The sequence below is a fragment of the Lynx rufus genome, unplaced genomic scaffold (assembly GCF_022079265.1).
Source record: "Lynx rufus isolate CCGP_SWC_20201006 ecotype Redwood Valley unplaced genomic scaffold, mLynRuf1.p SCAF_8, whole genome shotgun sequence".
In the NCBI taxonomy this organism is placed as follows: Eukaryota; Metazoa; Chordata; class Mammalia; order Carnivora; family Felidae; genus Lynx; species Lynx rufus.
Window position 1 is genome coordinate 23,491,927 of NW_025814896.1, and position 13,965 is coordinate 23,505,891.

Here is a 13,965-nt window from a genome sequence, read left to right on the forward strand (position 1 = left end):
CCTTCATTTCCATCTGTACACCCAGTCTTCCTCTTCCCCTTATAATAAATGAACTATCTGCTCCTATAAATGGCCAATTCCTCCATTTGTGCACCACACCAGCTCTCTCTCCCATTTTTCTTGAACTCATGCCCATCAGGATTTTGTCCCCAGTGCTCCACTAAAACAACTCGTCTAAAATTAACAACACAACAAACAACAGGTGTTGGCGAAGATGCGGAGAAAGGGGAACCCTCTTGCACTGTTGGTGGGAATGCAAACTGGTGCAGCCACTCTGGAAAACAGTGTGGAAGTTCCTCAAAAAGTTAAAAATAGAATTACCATGGGACGCCTGGGTGGCTCGGTTGGTTAAGCAACTGACTCTTTCGGCTCAGGTCATGATCTCATGGTTCCAGAGTTCAAACCCTGCCATTGGGCTTTCTGCTGACAGTGTGGAGCCTGCTTGGGATTCACTCTCTCTCCTCTCTCTCTGCCCTTCCCCTGCATGTGCCTCTCTCTCAAAATTAATAAACATTTAAAAAAAGGATGTACCAAAAAAAAAAAAAAAAGATGGCACAAGAAGTGAAGAGATAAGAACCAGAAACTCAGACTTGATCAGTGCAAATAATTCTAATATAATCTTTTTTATTTATTTATTTTGAAAGAGAGCAGGGGAGAGGCAGAGAAGAGAGGAAGACAGAAAATTTCAAATGGGATCTGTGCTGATGTGGGGCTCGATCCCACAAACTGTAAGATCATGACCTGAGCCAAAATCAAGAGTCAGATGCTTAACCAAGTGAGCCACCCAAGCACCCCAGTGCTTAAACATAATTAAAAAAAAAAAAAAAAAAAGTGAGACAAGAGCTAAGGACACAATGAAACTCAGATTTTAAAATCCTTTGTACAAAAAAATGGAAAGAGACCATGATCAACTTAAATGGAAACAAAGCAGTGGAAATGTGCCAAAGAGTTAGGAAAGCAACAGACAGAGGAGTTTTTCACCATGTTCTGGGTAGAACAGAGAAGGCGAGGCCTACTGTTCAAGGCAGATGGTGTGCTCCTGACAGATGATAGGAAAAAGGCGGAGGGTGGCAGAACTAGCAGTTTCTGTCCTATCCACCAAACATCACTGCTAGGAGACTGAAGCCTCTCACATCTTAAGTCAGTTCATCTGCACAAGGTAAAGAGGCAGGCAGGATTATGCCATCCAGAGAGTAGGAAATGGATATCTGGAAAGTGTGTCCCAAAGTGGTAGGTCCAAAATTAGAAGATGAATTCTTATCAGTACTCCACAGCCTGTTTGGTGAGATAAACTTTTTTAAGAAGTAACAACCTCCATGGAAAATCTAAATCTTTATTTTACAAATTCCCCTCCCTAAATAATAAAATTCCTAAATCTATGATTTCTTTGGGACCCTAGAATTTAAGAAAAACTGGCTTAGATGATTTACAAATGATTTCTGGTAAGATACATAAAACAGTTGTCTAACACAACCAAGTTAGGGGCGCTTGGGTAGCTCAGTAGGTTGAGTATCCAACTCTTGATTTAGGCTCAGGTCATAATCTCACAGTTTGTGGGATCAAGCCCCGCGTCCGGCTCTGTGCTGACAGTGTGGAGCCTGCTTGGGATTCTTTTTCTCTCCCTCTCTCTCTCTTATTTTTGAGAGAGAAAGAGAGAGAGAGAGAGAGAGCGCGCGCGCAAGTGGCAGAGGGGCAGAGACAGATGGAGACAGAATCCGAACCAGGCTCTAGGCTCTGAGCTGTCAGCACAGAGCCGGACATGTGGCTCAAACCCACAGACTGTGAGATCCTGACCTGAGCCAAAGTCAGACACTTAAACTGAGCCACCCAGGCACCCCAATAAATAAACATTTTTTTAAAAAACAGGTTAAGTCTCAGATTCATCAGTGATTAATCTGTGATCTTGGGCAAGTCATTTTACTTCTGAGCTTCAGTTCTAAATGGGCTTGCCTAAGCAATTAAGGCAATTAGCATCATACCTGACACAAAGCAAATCTCTGACAAATGTTAGCTGCCATTACTACTGTTGTTTAACAGAAGAATAATATGTGTAGTAGACAAGAGAGAAACTAGGCTTCTGTATAAGCATTTCAGACAAAATAAATCAAAGATACAGACCTATTAAAAATATCACAGCATTAATCAAGAAAGACTTCTCACCCACTCTGGATCACATTTGTATCTCCCTACACATCTACTGTCACATGAGGTTCAAAAAATACTTTAACCCTTTTCATGTCTTTTTTGTTTTTTGGCAACCTAGCAGCAAATTCAGAAAACATGGAAGAGCACTCAGGAAAATATCACTAGGGAAAGGAATCACCTAGGAGGCATAGCCAGCCTTTGGAGTCAGATCAACAGGGGTTCAATCCTAGCTCCACCAGTCACCAGCTGTGAAATTAGGAACAAAGGACTTACCTCTGTGAGCCCTGGTTTCTTCCTTCATTTATAAAATTGAAACAATAAACAACATAACAACATAGCTTCCTGAGATTTAATGGAGAAGCTGCATATGGAGAGCCTGCATGATCAGTCCTTCACATAACTATCTAATTCTACAATATTAAAAAAATTTCTCGGGGTGCCCGGGGTTCCCTCTCTCTTTCCCCCCATCACCCATTCATGCTGTCTCTCTCTCTCAAAACTAATTAAACATAAAAAAAGTTGGGGGCACCTGGGTGGCTCAGTCAGTTAAGCGTCCAACTTTGGCTCAGGTCATGATCTCACGGTCTGTGGGTTCAAGCCCTGCATTGGGCTCTGTGCTGACAGCTCAGAGCCTGGAGCCTGTTTCAGCTTCTGTGTCTCCCTCTCTCTGCTCCTCCCCGACTCACGCTCAGTCTGTCTCTCTCTCTCTCTCTCTCTCTCTCTCTCTCAAAACTAAACATTAAAAAAACAATTTTTTTAATTAAATAAATAATTTCTCTGAGGTGCCTGGGTGGCTCAGCCAAGCCAGTTAAGCATCCAACTCTTGGTTTGGGCTCAGGTCATAATCTCACAGTTCATGAGATCGAGCCCCATATTGGGCTCCGTGCTATCAGTGAGGAACCTGCTTGGGATTCTCTCTCTCCTTTCTCTCTGCCACTCACCCACTCGCATGTGTGCATACATTTTCTCTGTCTCTCTCAAAATAAAAAATATTAAAGTTTTTTTTAAATAAGTAAAAATAAAATAAAGTCTTAAAGAAGGGTGCCTGGGTGGCTCAACTGGTTGAGCATCCAGCTCTTGATTTCAGCTCAGGTCATGATCTCATGGTTTCATGGGTTTGAGCCCCAAGTTGGGCTCTGCACACTGGCCATGGTACAGACCCTGCTTGGGATTCTCCCTCTCTCCCTCTTTCTCTCTGCCCCTCCCCTCCTCAAAATAAATTTGTAAAAAACTTTTAAAAAAACAAAAATAAGAAATAAAAAATAATCAAATCAAATAATTATAGACTGGCAAAAGCGTAGCATAAGAGAATTCGTTAGGTGTTCCTTATGAGCATGTGACTTCTGATCTCAGGCTTGTGAGTTCAAGCCCCACATTGGGCATAGAGATTACTTAAAAAAAAAAACCTTAAAAAAGAAGAAATAAAAATTTTCAATGTAAGAGAAAAAAGGCAAAAAGAAAAATCAAAATATAAATTACCAAATATTAAATTTAAATTGGAAATACCAAAATGAACTCACAATTTTTCAAAAATTTTATTTCTTAGCTTTATCCACTGAAAAGGCCAAAAAGCAGTAACATTGTAGCAGGAATAAACACACCCAATGTCCAAAGCTTAATTTCTAAATACTACTTCCAACTGAAAGGAATTAGGACTCCTTGGAGAAATGGCGGAGTCCAGGGTCTGGATTGGGGCATGTGCAAGATAAATCTGGGGCTTCTAGCAGTACCAGAAAATAAGAAAATACTTCGAGGACTAATAGGAGTGTGTCGAAAGTACAAAGAACCAGTTAAAAGGCCTCCCACTGGCTAACTCTGGGATAATTTTAGCACCAAAGAGAATAATGAATATAACTGACTACAACACCACACTAAATAATCTCAGTCTTGGTGATTCTTAATAATGAAAAAAGAAAGAAAAGTTCTTCTTGCAGGAGAATGTCAATAAAACACAAAACATAAAGGGAATGACAGAGATAGAAAATCATTATTCTTCCACTGCCAGTGTAATAACTTACTCAGGTAAGGATTATCAATGGATGCTAAAATCATTAGGTAAAGGGTGTGGGGTAACAGGATATTGAAACATACCAAAGCATTCCCACAAATTGCTTACTACTTTCACAGAGAAACATGTACCTTTAAAATGGTGAGGGATGGCAGTCACCACATGGTACAGTGGGACAACCCAGTTTTGTGTGTCCCCTGATGTGATACAATATGAAACACACATCATTACCACTGAAACACTGCAAAAAAATGTTTACTCTTTTGTCTAGATCTAACTTCCAGTTTACAGGAAGTATAAGAGAATACATGAATCAAGCTGAATTCACCATGAGAAAACAACGTGACCAACCCCACATGTGGAATATTCTACGAAACTGTTCAGGTCTCTTAAAAATAAATAAATAATGCCATGGTGGGGGAGGGATTAGGAAAGGGGTGAAGGATTATTATGGAATAAAAGCAACTAAAGACATAAAACCAAAAACGTAGGGGTGCCTGGCTAGCTCGGTCAGAAGAGCATGCAACTCTTGATCTCAGGGTGTAAGTTTGAGCCCCACACTGGGTGCAGAGATTACTTAAAAATAAAATCTTTAAAAAAAAAATGGGGGTGCCTGGATGGCTCAGTCTGTTAAAGGTTCAACTCCTGACTTCAGCTCAGGTCATGATCTCACAGTTCATGAGGTCAAGCCCCACATCAGGCTCTGCGCTGATAATACAGATCCTGCTTGGGATTCTCCCTCTCTCTCTCTGCTTCTCCCCACCTCACACACACACACACACACACACACACACACACACACACACACTCTCTCTCTCTCTCTCTCTCTCTCTCTGTCTAAAATAAACTTTTTTTAAAATGTTAAAAAAATGTAATGTGCCAATCTTGATTGAGTAAACCTCGATTTCTAAAAACAACATTCTTGGGGTGCCTGGGTGGCTCGGTCGGTTAAGCGTCCGACTTCAGCTCAGGTCATGATCTCACGGGTCTGTGAGTTCGAGCCCCGTGTCGGGCTCTGTGCTGACAGCTCAGAGCCTGGAGCCTGTTTCAGATTCTGTGTCTCCCTCTCTCTCTGCCTCTCCTCTGTTCATGCTCTGTCTCTCTCTGTCTCAAAAATAAGTAAACATTAAAAAAAATTAAAAAAAAAAATTCTTGGTGTCTGGGTGGCTCAGTCAGTTGAGCATCCAACTCTTGATTTCGGCTCAGGTTCTGATTCCAGGGTTGTGGGATTGAGCCCTGTGTCAGGCTCTGAGCTGAGCGTGGAGCCTGCTTGGGATTCTCTCTCTCTCTGCCCCCCCCCCCCCGGCCCCTTTCCCCAGCTCATGCTCTCTTTCTCTAAAATAAAGAAAAGAAACCTTGAAAAATGACATTCTTGGGACAACAGGAAAATCTGAATATGGTCTAGACACTAAATATTATGGAATTACTACTAATCATGATTAATAAAATTATAAAAAGTGTATGAATCAAATTGGCTACATGTTAACAATTAGTAAATACAGGTGGAAGGTATAGTGCTTATCTCACTGTTCAATTTTTCATTATGTTTGAAAATTTTCATAATAAAAAAGCTGACATTCATTTACTTTAGTTTCTTCAAAATAAGAACAAAAAATCCAAGGATTCAGAAGTTAAAAATCAAAAGGAAGTAAGTGATGAAGAGTGAGACCCTAATCCCATTACCGCATCTTATCCCAATGTACTAAAAACACACATTCAACATGTGGCTCTGCCCTGCAGATATACTACTTATTGTAATATAAACAAATCATTTATCAGGGTAAAAACACCACCACTTCTAAAGATAAATAAATAACAAAGATAATAAATAATAAAGATAATAAAACAAATCCTCCATTATTATTTTTTAAGTCACTGCCTCTTTATTTCTTTTTAAATGATCTCTACACCCATAATGGGGGTCAAACAATCCCAAGATGAAGAAAAATCGCATGCTCTACCAACTGAACCAGCCACCAGGGGCCACAAATCCTGTTATTTTTTTTTTTTTAAGGTTTATTTATTCATTTGGAGAGAAAGAGAGACAGTGTGAGCAGGGGACGGACAGAGAGAGAGGGAGAGAGAGAATCCAAGCAGGTGCCGCACTGTCAGCACTGAGCCCAACTCAGGGCTCAATCTCAGGAACCCTGAGATCATGACCTGAGCAGAAATCAAGAATCGGACATTTTAACCACTGAGCCATCCAGGCGCCCCTCCTCCATTATTTCTCAAAGCATTCAGAGTCAAACAAATGTCCAGTCCTCTGCATTAGGAATTCAAATGAACATTATCAGAATTTGTTTCTGATAATGGAAACAGGAGTCAGGAGACTGAATGAATGAATGAATGAATGAATGAATAAATAAATAAATAAATAAAATTTAGGAGTCAAACATTAAACACTCTGGAGAATTTGGGTTTTTCAGAGAAGCCATGAACTCAGTCTATCTGGGTTCAAATCCCAGTCCTAATCCTGTGTGACCTTAAGCAAATAACATTACCTCTCTGAGCCCCCTTTGTCTTACTTTTAAAATGAGGTAAATATCAGCACCCATACCTCATGGTACTGTTAACTGGAAAATTAAACTAGATAATCCATGAAGTGGATACAGGACTATAAATGTTAACTTTATATACTTTTGGTCCTAAAACTTCTTACAAACTGGCCATAATGTTTTCATTTTTATAGTAGACATGATTAAGAAGAAAACTAGTAGCTGTATTTTCCTGGTAATGAATACAAAATGCTCCCACAGGAATAATCCTATCTAATCCACATAATCCAATTATAATTCCCCATTTTGCCTACATGGAAACTGAGACTCGGAGAGGTAAAGTAACTTGACCAAGTAAACCCAAGTAATTAGAGTATATGAGACTCTAATCCACAACTCTTCACCCTCAGTTATAATCATTTGTCAGTACACCAGAAAAGAGCTTAAAAACATTTGTAGAAATGCTTACAACTTTAAGTCCACAGGCTGGGCTGTTGATTTGCTATATTTGTTTGAAAAAGGCATTCGAGGTAGCAAATTTACCTGAATGTGACTCAAGGACAACTGGATTTCTTGGTACAGTCACCTGCACTCAAAGGGACCTAACCATTCAATCCTTAGAACTGATTCTATGACCGGATATCCTACCCCTCTGAAAAAACTCTGCTTTTGCCCAAATGTTCACTGCAGCTTTATTTATGGCTCCACTCTCACCTTTTCCGAGAAGGCTTTCCCAACTCCCCAGGCAGAGCATAGCTCATCCTCCCCTGGGCCTATACACATCCCTTCCCTTAGCCCCATCCACATTCCACTCTAAAACCAGACCACTCTAGCCACAAGGAGGTCCTTCTATCCCCTTGACAAGATCCTGTTCCCCTAACTAGAATAAAAGTGGGTAGGACAGCATTCTATTCACTGCCTGAGATAGTTTGCTAAATTACCACAGAAGTGAGTAAATAAGTAAAAAAAATTGGAGGGCCTCTCTCCTATGGGACAATGGGTGGTCCCTTTTCTCCTCAGCCAGGGTTGGAGGCCAAGATCAGCCCTTGAGGATCACTGTTGGGGCTGCCACAAGCTGGCAGCCTTGTTTTCCTACCTCAGACATCTGTAGTTGCTGGGAGCCCCCCACCTGCTCTATACCAGGCATGGTGGCCCCACAGCCAGACGAAGGTTTGAAGTGGCAGCACTGGCAGTGGGGCCTCTGGCTCTCCTTGGATAGTGCCAGGCTCTCAGGAGCTGATCCTGGCCGCTGTTGCCCCAAAAGTAGCCTGGCCCCCTGCCTGCCCCATAGGCAACACCTAACAAACATACCTCAACAGGGTCCTATACAGGGCTGCGAGGCAGGGGGTGGTAAGGAAGAGCTGTGAGTGGGTGCTGGAGAAAAAGTACTGCTGGTGTCAAGGCCAAGGAGGTCAGACGTGATAGCTGGTACTCTGGCCACAAGCGCAAGCCACACTTCTAAGCAGTTAGCTGTATCTAATCGGACAGCTTGGGCTCCACACAGTTGCAGGTAGTAAGTTTGCTAAGTTAAAGGGCCTACTTGATCAGCTGCCAAATAATATTTTAGAAAAGTTTTCAATTTCTAACGGTTTTTCTTCACTAACAAAAGTTTTTTATTTTTTTATTTTTTTAATGTTTATTTATTATTGAGAGACAGAGAGAGACAGAGCATGAGCATGGGAGGGGCAGAGAGACAGGGAGACACAGAATCTGAAGCAGGCTCCAGGCTGTGAGCTGTCAGCACAGAGCCCGACGCGGGGCTCAACCTCACAAACTGCGAGATCATGACCTGAGCTGAAGTTGGACACTCAACCGACTAAGCCACCCAGGTGCCCCCACTAACAAAAGTTCTGAAAGTATCTTATTTTGTTCTAAAGGCAATACACCACTTTCTGTGGAAATGTGAAAAAAAATTGGAAGCAAAAAGTTCTACACAGGTAGAATAACAATCTGAAATATTGTTTACCCACTTAAGAGAACAAGTATCTACTATATTATGCTTTCATAATGACTAAAAAAGTAAAAGTACAGAAGTCTTATGTACACACTGATCATGCCTATTTTATTTTAACAGAATTTTTTTTAAGTAATCACTACACCCACCATGGGACTTGAACTCATGACCACGAGATCAAGAGTTGTATGCTCTACCAACTAAGCCAGCCAGGCACCCCGTGGTCATACCTATTTCATACATAAGCAATTACAGAAAAGACTAAGTAGTTAGGTTGGTAGATTTACAAGTAACTTTCTCCTATGTTACTTACTATTTATTATATAAATAGTGTTAATATTGCTAACATACTTGAAAAAGATATGACATAAGCATAAATAAAATTGACATAATTTACTCAAGAAAAAGAACACAGCAGAACAGCAACTATTAAAATATTTGATTTGAGAGTCTAAAATTTATTTTCAAGTGCACCTGTAAAGCTCACTCAGTTGGTTAAGTGTCTGACTCCTGATTTCGGCTCAGGTCATAATCTCAAGATCATGAGATTGAGCTGCGTGCTGAGCGTGGAACCCGCTTAAGATTCAATCTCTCGGGGTGCCTGGGTGACGCAGTCGGTTAAGCGTCCGACTTCAGCCAGGTCACGATCTCGCGGTCCGTGAGTTCGAGCCCCGCGTCAGGCTCTGGGCTGATGGCTCAGAGCCTGGAGCCTGTTTCCCATTCTGTGTCTCCCTCTCTCTCTGCCCCTCTCCCGTTCATGCTCTGTCTCTCTCTGTCCCAAAAATAAATAAACGTTGAAAAAAAAAATTAAAAAAAAAAAAAAAAAAGATTCAATCTCTCCCTCTCCCTCTGCCCTTTCCCTGCACTCTTGCCCACTCTTTATCTCTCTCTCAAAATTTTTTTTTTATTTTTGCAAAAAAGGGTATTAGCAAGATTTAGCAGAGCTTCAAGAGACTTTTCCAGAGGAAATAAAGAAAAAACTACCTCATTTTCTAAGATTTCTATAACACACTGAAACCAGACAAGGATAGGGCAAGAAAAGATCAAAACCAAAAGTACTAGTGAACGTGGATATGAAAATCTCAAATAAAATATTAGCAAACGTTTATATAATTTATTATATAAATGATCTAATAGGATTTATCCAGGAACATAGTCAAGACTTATTCAACATTACACTACCAACAATAGCCAAATTATGGAAAGAGCCCAAATGTCCATCAACTAATGAACAGATAATGAAGATGTGGTGTGTACGTATATAGATTATGCACACACATAATATATACACGTATATATATTTACACACATACATGTATACAATGGAATATTACTCAGCCATCAAAAAGAATGAAATTTTGTCATTTGCAACGACATGGATGAAACTAGAGTATATCATACTAAGCAAAAAAAGTCAGTCAGAGAAAGATAAACATGATTTCACTCATGTGGAATTTAAGAAACAAAATAGATGAACATATGAGAAGGGAAGGAAAAATAAAGTAAGATAAAAACAGAGAAGGGAGACAAACCTAACAGACTCTTAACTATAGAGAACAAACTGAGGGTTGCTGGAGGGGAGGTGGGTGGGGGAATGGGCTAAATGCAATGGACATTAAGGAGGGCACTTGTGATGAGCACTGGGTATTATATGTAAGTGATGAATCACTAAATTCTACTCCTAAAACCAATACTACACTATTCGTTAACTACCTTGAATTTAAATAAAATCTTGGAAGGAAAAAAAAAGAATCGTTCAAGCTTAGAAACTCTACTAATGTCATATACCATACTAACAGACTGAAGAGACAAAAATGCATATGGTCAAGGGGTGCCTGGGTGGCCCAGTTGGTTAAGCATCTGACTCTTGATTTCAGCTCAGGTCATAAGATCACGACCTCTCAGGTACCTGAGATTGAGCCCCATGTCAGACTCAGCACTGACAGCGCAGAACCTGCTTGGGAATGTCTCTCTCTTTCTCTCTCTCAAAATAAGTATTTTTTAAATAATAATAAAATTTAAAAGAACTAGTAGGACAAATACGAAAATGCAGCAAGGTTTCTAGATACAAAATTAGTATATAAAACTCAACAGCAATAAACCCTCACATACCCATCACTCACTGCCACTTTTGCTTTCCCTATTCTCCATCTTTTCCTCATTTCCTATTTCCTTTGAAGCAAGTCCCAGACAACACCTCACTGTAGTCATTAATATGCCAGTATATAATCTCTAGAAAATGAGGACTTTTTAAAAACATAGCTATATCATTTCCATACCTACAAAAGTTAACAATGATCCTTTAATATCATTAATCAATGTTCAAATATCCAACAATATCATAAATGTCATAAATCTTTTTTTAGCAATTGTTTTTGAGCTATGATCTCAGTAAAGTCCACACACTGAATTTGGTCAACAACAATAAAAACTCAACAGCATTACTACACACCACCAATAACCAAAGAAAAGATATAATGTAAAAAGATCCATTCACAGAACCAACAAAAACTAGAAGGTACTTAGGAATAAGTCTAACAGATAATATGCAAAATGGAGGTTATAAAACAAGTTCATAAAAGAAAATGTGAATAAATACAAAAAAATAATATTTCATAAGTAAAAACTCTATCATAAAGATGTTAATTCCCCCAAATTAATTATAAATCCAATGCAATTTATTGTGAAACTACAACAGTTTTTTTTTTTTTTAATTTTTTTTTTTCAACGTTTATTTATTTTTGGGACAGAGAGATACAGAGCATGAACGGGGGAGGGGCAGAGAGAGAGGGAGACACAGAATCGGAAACAGGCTCCAGGCTCCGAGCCATCAGCCCAGAGCCTGACGCGGGGCTCGAACTCACGGACCGCGAGATCGTGACCTGGCTGAAGTCGGACGCTTAACCGACTGCGCCACCCAGGCGCCCCAACAACAGTTTTTAAGAAACTACACAAATACAGCTATTCATGTTAAAAGCAAATGTCTACACCTGAAATTAATGTAACACTGACTGTCAATTATACTTCAACTGTTTAAAAAATAAGAGTAAAGGTCTAAGAATACAACAAAGAAAATAAAGCACAAAAAGGCAAAACCTGTCTTAACAGATATCAAGACTTATTTTAGGGGCGCCTGGGTGGCTCAGTCGGTTGAACATCCAACTCTTGATTTTGGCTCAGGACATAATCTCACAGTTCAGTTCATAGGTTTGAGCCCTGCATCGGGCTCCACACTGGCAATGTTGAGCTTAGTTGGAATTCTCTCTTTCCCCCTCTCTCTCTGCCCCTTCCCCATTCGTGCTCGCTCACTCGCTCTCTCTCTCACAATTAATTAATTTAAAAAGATTTATTTTAAAGCAATATCTATTGGATTATGTGTTGCTAGTAGCACCAGAGTAAATATAAATTAATAAAATAAAGAGCTAAGAAGAGACCCATGTTATGGGATTTGATATATAGAAGTAGTATTGCAGATCAGTGGGGAAAGGACAGACTATCCTATAAAAGATGCTGGGGCAACTGATTATATGGTGAATAAAAATGAGTATTAGACCAAGTTCATCACACACATAAAATTAATTCTAGGTAGATAAAGATCAAAATGTAAAAAGCAAACCTTTAAAACTTTTAGAAGAATTTCAGAGAATATTACATCCCATGAAAGATATCAGAAGTAAGCTGAAAAGACAAGCTACAGACTGGAAGATTTCTGCAATACAAACTAACAAAGCATTGGAATCGATAACATATTAGTAAAATACTGATAAATCACTAAGAAAAGACAAACAATCCAATAGAAAAATAGTCAAGAGCAAGCCACAAAACACAGATATTAGAAAATGCTCAACTTCACCAGAAGTACAGGGAACAAAGAATAAAAGTTTTATAACCAACAGACTGACAAACCAGAAAGTCTGTCAAAGGCAAAAATTGATAAGGATGTAGAAAAACAAGAAGTTTTATGTACTACTGGTGGGAGCAATTTAGTAGAAGCATTTTGGAGATAAATTTTGCAAGTTCCAATAAAACTGAAAATGTGTATATTACTCAACGAATTCACTGGAGTAGGACTTATCAAACAGTAGTTCATGACCCATTCAATTATAAAATGAAATTAATGATTCTAGACCAGCATTTGTGCATATGGTCAGGAAACACACAACATAGAAGAAAAACATCGAAGTATAATGCATGTACTAAGGTTAAGAAAGGTTACTAAAGAATTTTGCTTCACTGAAATTTATATGTGTATACGGATGGTTACTACCCTGGATTTAAAATATATTTCTTACTATAAATTGCCATAAAACAAGTTTGAAAAGTCACTGCCCAATAAATATTCTTGCAAATGGACACAAAAAGGCATTTACAGAGATGTTCACAGTAGCACTGTGTTTATTTTTTTTATTTATTCTTTTTAGTAATCTCTACACCCAATGTAGGGCTCAAACTCATGGCCCAAGGTCAAGAACTGCATGCTGTACCGACTGAGACAGGGAGGCATCCAGTTTTTCACTTTAAACACAGTGCTGCTGAGGTGCCTGGCTGGCTCAGTCAGAAGAGTGTGAGACTCTTGATCTCAGGATCATGAGTTCAAGCCCCATGATGGGCCTAGAGCTTACTTGAAATAAATAAATAAAAATAAAATAACATAAAATGAGGGGTGCCTGGGTGGCTCAGTTGGTTAAGTGTCCAACTTCAGCTCAGGTCATGGTCTCCCAGTTCGTGAGTTTGAGTCCCACATCAGGCTCTGTGCTGACAGCTCAGAGCCTGGTCTGCTTCAGATTCTGTGTCTCCCTCTCTCTCTGCCCCTCCCCCGCTCACACTCCATCTCTCTCTCAAAAGTAAACATTAAAAAAATTGTTTTAATAAAGTACAAAAAAATTAAATATAAATATAGGATAAGTATCTTATGTATCAGTATAGCTAAATCACAAAAACATAAAGAAACAAATGATATACTACTACTTATATTAATTTTTAATACCTAAAATATTTCTATTATTTATGCATACATATACATAGTAAAAATTTAAAAACGTGGACAGAAAGGATACGACTGGGATAAGGATAAGTCTGGGATGCTGGTTGCCTCCATGGAATACAGAAGGGGAATTGAACTGGTAAGGGTATAAAATATACTTCTATTATATAAGAAATGTTTTATGTCTTTTATTTTTTAAAACATAAATATAATAAAAATGTTTTATTTATTCTGAGTGATATTTACTAATTTGTTAAATTTTATTATTAAATTTTATATATTAGTGTATTTTATTGATATTTATTCTGAGTGACAAGTACACAGATTATTTTACAGCTAGATGTACTTTTTACTTTTTCTATATTTTACTTTTTTTCCA

General features: G+C 38.9%; 1 protein-coding gene and 1 non-coding gene across 3 annotated transcripts in view; one reads left to right on the forward strand and one right to left on the reverse strand.

Moving 5' to 3' along the window:
- Window positions 1-13,965, reverse strand: part of PHF20 (PHD finger protein 20) — a 173,159-nt gene that overhangs the window by 110,840 nt on the left and 48,354 nt on the right. The gene's annotated exons all lie outside the window — the stretch shown is intronic.
- LOC124504494 (small Cajal body-specific RNA 20) lies at window positions 7,625-7,755 on the forward strand. The gene has a single exon (XR_006960467.1). It is a non-coding gene; the product is annotated as a small Cajal body-specific RNA 20 (non-coding RNA).